Below are 14,564 nucleotides of genomic sequence, written 5' to 3'. Positions count from 1 at the left end.
GAAATGGGCTATTTTCCCTCAGGCAGCAAAATATATTGGTATGCCTGTGGCTCTGTATTGGAAGGCGTCTTTCCTGTGAAGGGGTTTACCCTGACCTGCATGGCATTGGGATCACCTTGTGGAAAATGATTTAATCTAAATATTATGCCAGATTAATTAGTGTCACAGTTTAATTTACTATTAATTATTGAACATTAATAAAAAACTGTTTTATTTTAATGCATAGATTTGAATTTAATAAGTTACATTCATACAATTTAATTGTTACTATATTGTATTAATTTGTATCCTATATGTTAGAGATCATATAGATAGGGTTTACAAGTAGTGTGTGTATGTATATGCTGTCAGTATGTTTTACACACATAGGTAAAGTAAATGTTTCTCCTTGACATTAAGTCTAGTCAAGTCCAACTCGGGGGGGGGGGGTGCTCATTTCCATTTCTAAGCTGAAGAACCAGTGTTGTCCATAGACATCTCCAAGTTCATGTGGCCAGCATGACTGCTTGGAGCGGAGCTACCTTCCTGGTACCTATTGATCTTCTCTCATTTGTATGTTTTCAAACTGCTAGTTTGGCAGAAGCTGGGGCTAACAACGAGAGCTCAGCCTGTCCTGTGGATTCAAACCGCCAACCTTCTGGTCAGCAAGTTCTGTAGCTTAGCAGTTTAACCTACTATGCCACCACTGCTCCTAATACATTCAAATATATCATACAAATATATCAAAGTTATATAAAATTACATAAAATTTGAATACAAGTGATATTAAATCCAAATAAAGAATTAAATTTAATATGAAATATATCAACATGTTTTGAAATGGATTCATTGGCATTACTGTGAAATCCTAAGTTCTGAATCAATGGGTTTCCAAAAAGGCACCTCTTTTAGAGTATGTTTCCTCCTCCTCTGATGCATTCTCTTCATCTTCATTTCACTGTTGTCAACTATTGTTCCTGACCATTCCTCACTGTTGTAACCATTTCTTCAATTGTCAGCTGGACAGGCAAGTTGGGCAGGCATGGAGAAAACAAGCAAGGAAAGGCAACTGCTGATGCTCTTTTTTCATGTCATCTATTGATGCATTATATCCATTGATGTATTTCTACAGATAATGCCTCTCTGAAATATATGACATGGTTATGCCCTGTGGTGGCTTTCTTTCAACCAGATGTTATGACTCAGACTTTGTCTTAGAAAATGCCTTGATTATTCAGAGCTGTTAAGTTATATTCCTGTGATGTAGAGCCTAACAGATGGGCAGTGTAAATGGATTTTTCACACCCTTATGACTCCAAGGTTAGAAAGGATAAATATTCACCATTTATCATCCAATGGTCTGAGGATCTCACTGCCCTTTCCAAATTCAAATTAATGCCCTGTAGTTGTCACATATATTGGAATCTTCAAAGGACTGAAGCTCAAAATGCTGGATATATCAGAAAGAAATGTGATTTTACATGAACACATATTGTGCTTTGGCTCAATATTTTTGCAATGTGTGTTTAAAGAGATATGTATCATAGCTAATCAGAAAATTGACAATGATCCAGCAACAGGTCTCTTGGAGAATCAATGAGCTCATCCAGCATAAGAACTAACTGGATTTTTCTGTTTGGAAGCAAGATTAGGAATAGAATGTCACTGGAGAGATGCAAAGAACTTATTCCTCTCTGGTTAGAAAAAGAGATTTTGGACCCTGGTCTTTATGGAAAAGCTGACAATATACTCACATATTTTATTACAGTGTTCCCTTAAGGAATCTTGAGTTCTTCAGATATAACTTTATGGTCACTGGAGGAAATTTACCATACAATCATGCTAGAAGATCTAGAGTTTCCTAGAGAGGTGTTTTCTCAGGTAAGTAATTTTTTTAAAAAAAAATGTGCACAATTCCCATTTTATGGAGATCCTGTGTCTCTAACCCTTGCGAATTTGGAGGGATGACTGTGTTGATTTCCATTGACTTAGCCATGTGTTTCTCAGCAAAATTAAAATGTTGTCCACTTTCATAAATTACATGATGCACACTTTTTGTCTTTATAAGTAGACAAAGTGATTTGAGTATAAAAGAAATGATTTGTGTGTAAAAGAAAAAAAGCTTTCTAACCCTCCATAATTTTGTTATATCGTTTCAGCTTCCGCAAGAACCATGGGTCAGAACCTGAGTGTCAAGTTTCAAGAAGGTCAGATGAAAAACAGATGGGATGAAGCCAAAATCAGAGGTTTTATTTTTAATCATCAAATAGAATGTCAGCAGAGACAGTGCTCCAAAGAACTGACATACCACAATTGCGAACATACACATTTATTTATAGCACTCTGACAGCTATTCAAGACTACCACACGGGCTCTTGAAATGGTGCCAGCTAGGTTCCACCTCTTGATAAATCTGAGGTTCTATCTGATGTCATTGCTGGTTGGTCGTAGTCATGGTGGGAGATTTTAATAATCTATCATTGGAATTATTTTGAAGATTTCTGTCCATTTAATGATCCACTCAGGAGAGGGGCATGAGTGGACAGAAATGCAGTGGGCAAGAGATAATATACTAAATTGCTTTTGATATCCCAGCTCCAGTTAGCACAATGGCTGTCAGGTAGGTAAACAAAAGGTGCTCAGAGTGTTGGCAATTTCAATGGAAACTCAAGGGAGGGAGTCCAATTTTGGTGACAAAGATTTTGGCGAGGAAGCATTCTCATCAATAAATCACTTCAAATCAGGAAAAACAGGGAAAGACCCAGAGGTTCTTGCATAAATCCATTGTGTGTTCCATGGGTTTCAATGGGACATTATGAGGAGATAATGTTAATTAAGGTGTCACCATCCCCTGAGGTCTGAGGTGTATACAGTGTGTGTGCAACATTCGGGGGGGGGGGGGGTGTTAATGAAAATAACTATAAAACTAGGAATGAAGTCCACATGGGCTCCCTAATTCCATGTTCATAATTTGGGGTTTTTTGAAAACCATCTCACAGTTTATTATTATGGATACCTGCCAATCCTTTAAGGGACAAACTTTCAAATAACAGACTTCCCTTCTAAGGAGCCACCATAATGTATTCACTGGAACATTGGACTAATGTTCTGAGAGATTTCAGTCCTTGCCCCATCATGGAAACTCACTAGGTGATTTTGGGTAAGTCGCACTCCCAACCTCAGAGGAAGGCAAAGGCAACTCTCCTGTGACAAATCTTGCCAAGAAAAAAACAAGATAGGGTCACCTCTCTGGAAAAGACTTGAAGACACACAGTAAGAAACATTTATAATGAACCTAGAATATGGTGAAGCATGCCAACATTAATTCAAATGGCCCATTATGCCATTTGGAGCAAGGCAGGGAGTGGGAAGTTAATATAACAATTCATAGGAAAGTCAATATAAAAACCCCAGGGGTTGTTGTACCATAGTATAAATGGTGACAACTGCCACGGGTAGTGGTGGCATCCTTTCTAGACAATGAGAAACCATGTGTTTCCTTCACTCCTGGTTCTGGGTTGCAGTATTATGAAGTTAGTTGATATTTACACAAATGAAGGGCCCATTTACCGAGAATTACTTCACATCTATTCCCACAGTCACCTGACCAAGAAAAAGCTCGATCTTTGCCTGCCCTGTTTCTGTGGCACCACAAGGACTTGCCCACTATGATATGGCAAAAATCCACCTTGAGACATTATAAGTATACATCTCCAGTCTTACATTTTGGCCTTGAAATATCAGGGAATGGGTATTCAAAACATAGGAAATCTGCTGACCTTACTCATCTTCTCTCTATTTCCAGCTAGCACTCAAAGACTCACAAATTAGCTTTTCAGTAAAGGGTCTTTTAAGAATATTTAAAGTCAGAAAACACTGAGCTAGTAAATATGAAAAATACTGAAAACAGTATTCTCATAAAGTCTTTTCATCATAAGACTGAGCATGATGTGACATGAAGAAGAAAAATAATCAAAAATTGATCCAGAAGATACTAGGAGATGGAAATGAAACACATTTCTTTCCCCTGACACCTATATATCTATTTCACCAAAGCTATGATCCATCTTGGTTTTAATAGAAAGCAATCAAATGTTTATTTCAACCAAGAATAGCAACAAGTATAGGCTATTATTTATGTTTATTGTTATTCTCACTGGAAAAAAGACATTGATTTTCAGCAAATAAAAAAAATGTGCATCAGACTATGCATTTTTCATTCAAATTTGATATGCTATCAAACTGACATTTTGGGGGAAATGGTAGTTATTTCAATGGTAAACAATTTCACCAAGACAGGGAACAAATTTTTGTCAACAACACCCAACTTTATAACAATCAAAAATCACCTTGAGCAGAGGCTGTTAAAGCTTAGCATGCTAGCTAAGGAAAGTATTCTGCAGTCAAAATATCACTAATACCTCAATGGAGCTTAAAGCTCTGCCTACATATTTCAAGACCTTCCTTTTCCCTGGTTTTACAACAGCAGATTCACAGCACTGGGGAAAAAATCCTTTGCTCAGTCAGTGGTGGTGGTGATGGTGAGCTTCACCAACCTGGACCTTTAATATATCCAACTTTCAGTTCATTTCTCCAGTAATTGGGAGTCATTAGGGAAAAACTGGGGCTGGGAAGAGGCTTCGGAGAAGGATCTGGGCATTTCTAAAAGCATTCATGAGTATATGTGGCCTATGGGCAAAACTTTTCCAACCGTTGATTTATATTCTTATCATTGTTAGTAGTGCTGTTGTTAAAATGCCAAAAATTCATGTATCAAACTTGTTGCTATTGCTTTTACCTTATTATAAATGTCAATACTGCTTGATAGAGTAATCACTGTATTACTGTATATTGTAAAGTGGGCCTCTGACATCCATTGGAGTTGGTTCTAGTATCACTGAGGATTAACCGAAATTCATAGATGCTCAAGTTACTTTATATAAAATGGTGTACTAAAATGATGAACCTTATATAAAACGGCCAAATCAAGACTTTTTTTTGGGGTGGGGGGTTAATATTTTCAAACTTTGGGTGTAGAATCTGCATTGGATGTAAAATCCTTGGATATGGAGAGCCAATTCAATAATTTTCTTATTCTTGGTCCCCACAGCATGCCATATTCTTTTTCAGGTTGTCTTATTCCATCCAAGCCCATTTTCTGCCCTCAACTTTCCACATCCCACACCCCATAATCAGCATTCAATGTCCACAGAACGCATTCAGTCCTCATTGGGCTGTTATGGGGTGCCCTCCACCTTTATGTATTCTTCCATCAAAGAGTTTTTATTCCATATTCTATGACAGGGGTCCTCAAACTAAGGCCCGGGGGCCAGATGCGGCCCTCCAAGGTCATTTACCCGGCCCTCGCTCAGTGTCAACCTAAGTCTGAAACGACTTGAAAGCACATAACAACAACAACAATCCTATCTCATCAGCCAAAAGCAGGCCCACATTTCCAACTGAAATACTAATAAGTTTATATTTGTTAACATTGTTCCTCATTTTAATTATTGTATTGTTTTTAAGTGTTTATTACACCACAAATAAGATATGTGCAGCATGCACAGGAATTCATGTTTTATTTTTCAAATTATAATCCGGCCCTCCAACAGTTTGAGGGACTGTGACCTGGCCCTCTGCTTAAAAAGTTTGTGGACCCCTGTTCTATGACATGGAAGTTTTACAATGCCTCTCTGATCATTATTGCATACACAAGTACAGTGGGCCCTTAGCTGATCCCACATATAGTTTATGGTTCTTGAGGTTTTCAGCTCTGCACGTTGCTCAATTGCTGCCACAGAGATGGTTGAATTCTATTGAAGATAATGAGATTTTAAAGGCAAACCAATATAGGCTCTTCTTAATACAAAGAAATGAGCCTAAAGGAGCAAGGCATTAGGATGCATAACTGCATGCCGGCATATTTATAGACTGAACAATTTTGCTCCATGTTGATATTAAGTATCTTGGTTTAAATGCTGCTTGCATAATTTCTTTAAAGAGGGAAGTACTACATTTATGATTAATGAATTTTCCATTTCCTATACTGATGTGATATATAAACCAATGCACCAAAATTATAGGAAGCAATTTCTTTTAACTGTGCAATGAGTTATACAATGCCACTTCATGAAATGAGAGATGGCAGGCTGCATTCAACTGGGAATGTGTGTTCTCATATATTTATATTTCTTGCAACTATAAATTAAATTTTCATTCTGCTGTGAAGTAGAACAAGATTAGTTTTTAAGTTTACTGGGGTGTCATATTTAAGGATTAACTCAGTATAGATTTTGTAAACTCATAAAATGAAGCCACAATATTGCCTTAATATTCCTTACAGAGATTTTGGTAGGAGGTTAGAAAGGAAAGAAAAATTAGTAGCAAGAATTGGGAGGTATGGCATAAAAATATTGATTCAATATTAAATATCAAATAGCAGCAGAAGCCAAGTAGATTAATGAGTACCCAATGAGAAGAAAGGAAGAGAAAAGACTTGTGCTTGAAATTAAACTTTTTTGACCTTGAGATGATCAAGCTATTAAGGAAAGGGTAAAAGTTCCCACGGAATCTGCAGAAAGCCAAGTTGGAAGTGACTCCAAGTCAAGCTGAGGTGTCTAGATCTCCCAGGATCCTTTCTGATCATTACTGCATACACAAGTACAGTGGGCCCTTAGTAACTAACTGCTTCAGTTTGGCTCCAAGATCCCCATGGATAACACAGTCAATGAATGCTCAAACCCTATTGCATTCCAATAGTATAGTAAAAGGGTGTCTGGAAAAAGGTCAAGATTTACTTTTATTTTATTTTATTTTCATTTGTTTGCTTTTGAACATTTTCAAGCTGTGGATGGTTCAGTCATTGGATACAAAATCTATGCATACAGAGCATCAACTGTAACCTAAAAAGATGGGGTGGGAATCTTCACCTTTTTGTTTTTTCTGAATGTACTGCTTTTTTGTTCTTAGATTCTGTGGCTTTCCTTTCTTCTCTAAAGTTTAATTATTCTTGCCTTTTGAAGGAGAGAGACATATCTCCATGCCAAACTAGATATAATATTAATTATGCAATTGACCTCAAGATTGATTTTCATGTTTGATTTTCCATTATCAAGCACCAACAATTGTGTTTGTGTGTTGATTCTGATTTGCATCCATGACATCTGTATGGAGGGTTTGGGAAGAAATGGCATAGATTTGCCTTTTCTGTAATCTAAATCCAGATTGTACTCTCCTCCAGGCTGCTCTTTTTCCCAATGTATTTCATGAATGCATTTCTTTCCAATGCACTTCTTTTTTTTTTCTTTGTACTTCCTCACAATGCAAATACAATCTGTGGGGGTGGGGGTTATAAGCAAGTTTATCTGGATCAGAATCATAGCCAGAGATAAGTATAAAAGCTTCAACAGTACAACAGTCCTCCTAATTTGTGTTTGTTCTTTACTGCCTCCAAATTTGCATTTGTCTTTCACTGCCCACTAGTTCCAAAAAATGAAGGGAGAAATGCACAATCTGGTCATATGCATTTTGCTTGACCCTCCAGGAAGGGATAATCCAGAATTAGGGATGACTAGAGGCTCCAAAATATTTTGAAAATCCAAACAGGCAAGACTTTTGGTGGCTTCAACTATAGGCCAATTTACTATATTGATGACTAGTGTCCAATCCCCCCCCCCCCCAATATTAGAACAACTGTCTGAAGAAACATGTCATCTAATGATTTATGTTTAGAGGGAATGGGATCATAAAATCACAGAGCTGGAAGAGATCACAAGGCCACCTAGTCCAACCCCCTGCCATTCAGGGAAAGCACATTCAAAGCATCCCCATCAAATGGCCACCCAGCTTCTGTTTAAGAGCTTCCAAGGAAGGAGTTTCCATCACACTCTGAAGCAGAGAGATCCACTTCTGAACAACTCTTACAGCCCGAAAGTTCTTCCTAATACTCAGGTAGAAATGCCTTTCCTGTAATTTGAACCCATTACGCTGAGCCGTAGTCTACAAGGCAGCAGAAAACAAAGTTTCTCCCTCTTCCTTATGACATCCTTTCACATATTTATACATGGCTATCATGTCTCCTTTCAGCCTTTTCTTCTGCAGGTTAAACATAACCAGCTCTTTAAGACTCTCCTCATAGGGCATGGTCTCCAAACCTTTAATCATTTTAGTTGCCCTCTTTTGGACACGTTACAACTTGTCAATATCTTTTTAAAATTGTGGTGCAGAGGACTGGAGACAATATTCCAGGTGAGGTCTAACCAAAGCAGAATGGAGAGACATCATAGCTTCCCTCATTCTTGACACTATACCCCTGTTGCATCACACTGTTGGCTCATGTTCAACTTGTTGTCCACAAAGACTCCAAGATCTTTCCACATGGACTGTTGTCGAGCCAGGCATCATCCATTCTGTATCTTAGCATTTCATCTTTTGGCCTAAGTGTTATATTTGTCCTTGTTGAAATTAATCTAAAAGTCTTTCTGCTGATCTTGAATTTGTGAGAACACTTTGCTGTTATTAAGTTGTAAAAGAATTTGAATTGGATATTATTCTACCTGTGTTTACAATAAAAAAATTAAAAAGTTGTGAAAGAAATACACACTAGTTTCTCATATGGATTTTCATTTGAGATTGTGTCCTGACAGTACAAAATGGAAGTGATAATTGATTTAATTCTTATAAATTTTGAAAAAAAGTAAATTTCCTCACAAAGGGCAAGTTTGAAAAGAGCCCTGTTAAGAGGATTTCCTGGAGTTATAAGTTGGTGTGGACACAGGTTGTTAGGGGAATGTAGCAGCCATGTCACCTGAACAAACCATAAATGGGTGGGGTTATAGGGTTTGGAAGAAGACAAGATCTCATCAGTCTCACACAATTTGTAGGAAGAACTTCATACATGACCATCATGTACTTTCTGACTTATAATTCTTGGTGATACACATTGTTATGGATAAAAGTTCAAAAGGGGATGTAGTATCCATGTCAGCTCCTGAAATCATAAATGAGTGATTTACAAACTTTGGGGAAGACTGGTTCTGAACTGAAATGAAGTCTCTAAGGGAAAGATCAGTCTGGAGGAAGAACATCATACATGGTCATCACAAAAACATGGTTCATCACAGAAAATTCATTGGAAAATCAGCATTACCTTATATTCATATTGTTCCTTTCATCTAATGTGGTAAAATAGCATATACATGCATTCTATTCTACTCTCACATCAAAACCGATGGGTAGCCGAGGCTGAAAGAGAATGACTAGAGCAAGGTCTTCATAGTTGAACATAATGTAAACTTAACTCTCCCTCTTCTGTGCACTCCACACTATGCTTTTACTTGGACTGCACGCATTTATGTATGTGTGTGCATAGTGAGTTTTTCTTGAGGAAAAATGAGAGAGTTGTTGGATTTTTAACCTGTCCTATACTTACTTACTTACTTAAGTGATACCTCGCAGCTCAAGGATGATTGCCTTCCAGATATGGTGTCTTGGCAATGATTCCGTAGGTGGTTGTGGAGCCCTATTCTTAATCTGCATGTTCTCCCCCGTGAGGACATCAGTTTCCAGATAGAAGGCGGTCCCGGTCAGAGTTGGCTTGACATGCCTTCCTCTTGGCACATTTCTCCCTTTCACCCTCCATTTGTGCCTCTTTGAATTCTGCAGCACTGCTGGTCACAGGTGACCTCCAGTTAGAGCGCTCAAGTGCCATGGCTTCCCAGTTCTTGGTGTCTATGCCACAGTTTTTGAGGTTGGCTTTAAGCCCATCTTTAAATCTTTTTTCCTGACCACCAACATTCCATTTTCCATTCTTGAGTTGGGAGTATAGTAACTGCTTTGGAAGACAGTGACTGGGCATTCAGACAACATGGCCAGTCCAGCGAAGTTGCTGGTAGAGGAGCATCACTTCAGTGCTGGAGGTCTTTGCTTCTTCAAGCATGCTAACATTTGTCTGCCTGTTTCCCCAAGAGATTTGCAGGATTTTTCGGAGGCAGCTCTGATGGAATAGTTCCAGGAGTTGTGTATGACATCTGTAGACAGTCCACGTTTCGCAGGCATATATCAGGGTTGGTAGGACAATGGCTACGGATGTTCCGGTCCTCAAACACTCTCTGCTTCATTTGGAAAAATGCTGCACTCACAGAGCACAGGCAGTGTTGTATTTCGGTGTCAATGTTGACTTTTGTGGAGAGGTGGCTGCCAAAGTAGAGGAAATGGTCAACGTTTTTTTTAATGTTACACCATTAAGCTGTATTTCTGCCATTGGAGAGGGATTGGTTGGTGACTGCTGGAAGGGCACTGGTTTTCTTAATGTTCAGTGAGAGGCCAAGCTTCTTGTATGCTTCTGTGAAGATGTTTAGGGTGGCTTGTAGGTCATCTTCTTAATGCGCACAGATGATGATGTTGTCATCAGCATATTGGAGTTTTATAACAGATGTTGTAACCTTGGTTTTGGCTTTCAGTCTGCTGAGGTTAAATAGCTTGCCATCTGTCTGATAGATTATTTCCACTCTGGTGGGAAGCTTCTCATCAACAAGATAAAGTATCATAGCAATGAAGATGGAAAATAAGGTTGGGACAATAACACCTCACTATTTGACACCTGATTTCACCTTAAATGAGTCATTTTGGGAGCCATTGCTGTCCACGACTGTTGCCATCATGTCATCAGGTGTCCTGACTTTTCCTATACCATTAAGTAGAATCAAAAGCCAATGTCATGCCTGGCTACTTCAATGATCAGCAATCATAATGATGCACATATTGATGTGTACTCCACTGAGTACTTATTTATGAATGGCATCAATTACAGTAGGGAACTTTCATTACCTACAGATCATAATGAAATGCACTGATAACATGATGACATTTTCCCAATTTTGCATAGAATGCACCAAATTGTTGCATTCCCCCCATGGTGTTTCAGACCTGATTTGTTTCCTTTTCCTGCAGCATACACACAATTCTAAAACTCACCTGGCCAATATAGGAGCTTCTTGACATTTCTATATTTTTCAGCAAAAGTATCGTGTTCACAGTTCTAATCCATGACCCCAGGGTGATAGATTTGGAATTCAGTGTCCTTTCAATTGCCCTTTCAGCACAATGGCCCTATAGCACAACCTGATGTACATCTGCTCAGAAATATTCCCTGTTAGTGAATATGGAATGGTAGTCATAGCTGCTCAAATGTCAATTTCTATATCACACAAGGGGGAATATTTTGTTACAGAGTTCTCTGTGTTATCTTCTAAAAGTAACAAAATAGTAAAAATCAGCAGTAGCTAACAGTTTGGGCAGAAAGGAATGCCTTACCCCATGAATTCAGAGTGAGGCACCTCCTGCTGGTAGTTTGGCATAGGAAAATGACAAAATGAAAGTAAATGGTAATTAAAAATGTCCTTCACACACACCATCCTGAAAACAGGAACAGAAGTCAACATGAGGGCAATTAAGAAAGAGTATGCAAATGACAATTATAAAGCTGTGCTTCACTAATTAAAGTGGGGCAGTTAAAAAGCTCTTCATTAGTACTCCCTGAGCTAAAGGAAAGAACTACTATTGCGATATGAAACTCGTAATTAAAGATGGAAAGGATTCAGTTCTCACTATAGAAGGTTTTGTTTTGGCCATGGGGAAGGTTAAATGCTTTTTATGTAATGTGGAACCTTCATTTTAATTCCACCTCTGAGTAATTATGGGAAAGCAGTGGATCAGCAGCATGAAAGCATGGTAGCAATTTATGTACTGCAAAAGGTTGAACTGAAAGTTCTCATATATAAAACATTTGGCTGGAACGATGTGGAGCCGATGGGGCAAAGTTCTTCTCCAGGTAACCCCCAGCCTCCCTGTCTTGAAATCTTCACAGCAGGACATTTCAATACCTTGGTTGCTAATAGCCACCTTCCCAATGTGGCACTACCTTTCTGTGTCATCGGAATAGCATGCTTCTGTGAGTATTGCTGGTAGAATCTCTCATTTCATAGATGTATTTTCTGAAAAAGCAGGTGAAATGTGCCAAACCACTGGTGAAGATATTGAAAGCAGCAGTGTGTATTTGTGTGTGTGTGGTGGTGGCGGTAGTGGGGGGTATTATTAACACAGAATTTCTCAGAGACAATGACAGTGCCACCATATCTAATCATTATTAGTAGAGCATAGATGTTACTGCTCCTGAAATGATGTTCAGCTGTTGAAGTGCTCAGAGATGAAAGGAAAATCTGTAGCTGTACAACATATGTTATAAGTACATGGAATGTGAGAAACATGAATCAGGGAAGCTAGAAGACATGAAATAAGAAATGGGACATATATGTAATTCTACTACAAACATAGAATTATAAAATCATAGAATCATAGAACTGGAAGAGAATATGGGATCAAAGGCACTTTGGAGCATGAATTAAAAGAAAATATTATTAAAACAACAACAATAAGAACCCTGTAAAATAAACTTCAGGAAGTCTCCAAGTTCCGAACAAGATTGATTCTGTAGGTTTTTTTTTCTTAAGTTGAATTTGTTTGTAAGTTGGAACAGCTACCCCCCCCCCCCCTCTAAGCTTTGGATAGCACAGGGAAGAGTAACACCCCTGTGCTGTTTGTTTTGCTGTTCAGAAGGTTTCACCTCACTTTCTGTCCCTATGATAATTGGATTTTGGAAAAAAAAACTGCCTTTTCGTGGAAGCAAGGTCTGGTGATAAAGCTTTGGTAGATATGCCTTTTTCCCATGCTAATTTTTTCAGGAGTGAATTTTCCTTCCTAGCGGTAGATTTCTCTCACTTTCTGCTGTCTCACCCACATTCTTAACTATTAGTTGTTTGTAAGTCAGATGTTTGTAACCCGGGGACTGCCTGTATCCCATTAACAACAATGCTAAATGAAAACATTCTAAAAATATCAAAAACATAATATTGAAAATAAAAGTATGGTATCTCCTCTCATTTAAAGACTCCTATAACACTATGATTGTACTTTAATGGCCATGGCAATATTTTCTGGAAACAGCCTAGAAAGAAACTGGAGCTGACCAAATACCCATCTCAAAACTGCAAACCATGGCAGTTAAAGTGGAATAATTGTATACTGTGAAAGAGTCCCAGATATGAACCAAAGCATCTTACATAAAAAGACTTTAGCCTGTTGGCTTTCCTGTCTACTCTCACTTCCTAAAAGGCCCAATTTGGATTCCCGATGGTTCCCAACATTGGATTCACATTGTTGGGCTATAATTGCCAGAATCTCTGACCACTGACCAAGATGGCTGAGGCTTCTGAGAGATGAACAGTATCTTCCTAGTTAAGCTTTAAAAGAAATGTTCTGGAAGACTCAACAGCATATGGTTTCTTGCTTTACGGCTTTCCTGTGAGTTTTCAATGAGTTTGTTATTTTTGATCAAATTACTTTTCAGCTTTCTCTTTATGGGGAAAATGTATACATATTATTGTTCTGCTCTTAGAACTCTGTGCACCATTTCGGCATCCAGAGTGCTTTGAAGGTTTCATTTTAATGAAATGTCAGAGGAATCGATGGCTTTTGCTGGCCTTAGCTGCCATCTGCCATGTTCTCTCAAATCCCTGCCTTGCTTTTTGGTTCAAAGCTTTACAGCAGGGACAAAAACTGAGAATGGGGATTTCAGGAAAGTAGAGTGGACTGAATTATTTTTGTGCATTTTCATTTCAGAGCAATTTCACAACAAACTTGTCTATTGAAATGGTGTTGGGCATTAGTTCCCACAAGCAGTGGTTATTGACTCTGATGGGTATTCAAGCTCAATAGTATCAGGCAGACCATGAGTCTTCTTCCTATGCCCCCACCAAAGCTGGAGTTGGGTGGAGTTGCCCTTAGGGCTTCACAGTTGCCTTTTAAGAGTTAAGTCTTTGAGTTAGTCTGTCAAGTTCAATAGTAAGTGAAAGAATTGTATTGATTAAGGATGATGGAAGCACTTTGATTAAATATAATTTAAAGGAACACATTTTAAAGTGTTTTTTTTAAAAAAAGAAGCTATCTTAGTCCAGTAACAATGCTACACATTAAGTGGGTGCTCAGGAGAACAATAAATGTGAAGTATGCAAACGTTTACATGAAAATGATAAGAAAATATACCCTAATCAAATCTGAATCTATGAATAACTCATGAATTTTCCTATATCCAAAGCAACTGGGCTCTTCCAAAGAAGGGTATGCTACGAATGAAATGAAATCAAAATAAATAAATACATCTTTTAAAACTGCTGCATTGTTCTAAGTAGCGCATTTTCCTCTCTGCTTGGCATCTTTATCAGCACAAAGGGGATTCCTGATATAAGAAACATTGGCAATGTAACTTCTGTTGAGATTCTGTGAAAGAAAAGAACCCAGTTAAAATACTTGCAAATCATATTTTGAAATTCAAAGAATTCTCTTTAAGTTTCATATTAGTCCTTTACATTTAGCTGTATTAAGATGTTTTCTTCACCATGCTGGGGAAAAACAGTTATGGCCTCAACTGGCAGCTGCCAATACAGACTATTAACATTTCATTCTCACTACAGCAACTGCCAATAGTAACAACCAAGAAACAAGAATAGTAAATTCTGGGGGGAAACCCT

The 14,564-nt window shown here is 38.2% G+C and overlaps 1 long non-coding RNA gene across 1 annotated transcript in view; it reads left to right on the top strand.

Annotated features, from left to right (window-relative positions):
- The window catches only part of LOC137096515 (uncharacterized), a 99,048-nt gene that overhangs the window by 58,727 nt on the left and 25,757 nt on the right, over positions 1-14,564 (top strand). Inside the window, exon 2 of the long non-coding RNA XR_010909519.1 lies at positions 2,139-2,225. This is a non-coding gene — a long non-coding RNA (uncharacterized lncRNA). The remainder of the gene's footprint in view (positions 1-2,138; positions 2,226-14,564) is intronic.

Source organism: Anolis sagrei, chromosome 3, assembly GCF_037176765.1.
Source record: "Anolis sagrei isolate rAnoSag1 chromosome 3, rAnoSag1.mat, whole genome shotgun sequence".
Taxonomy (NCBI): domain Eukaryota; kingdom Metazoa; phylum Chordata; class Lepidosauria; order Squamata; family Dactyloidae; genus Anolis; species Anolis sagrei.
This window is presented reverse-complemented; position numbering and strand designations above follow the sequence as displayed.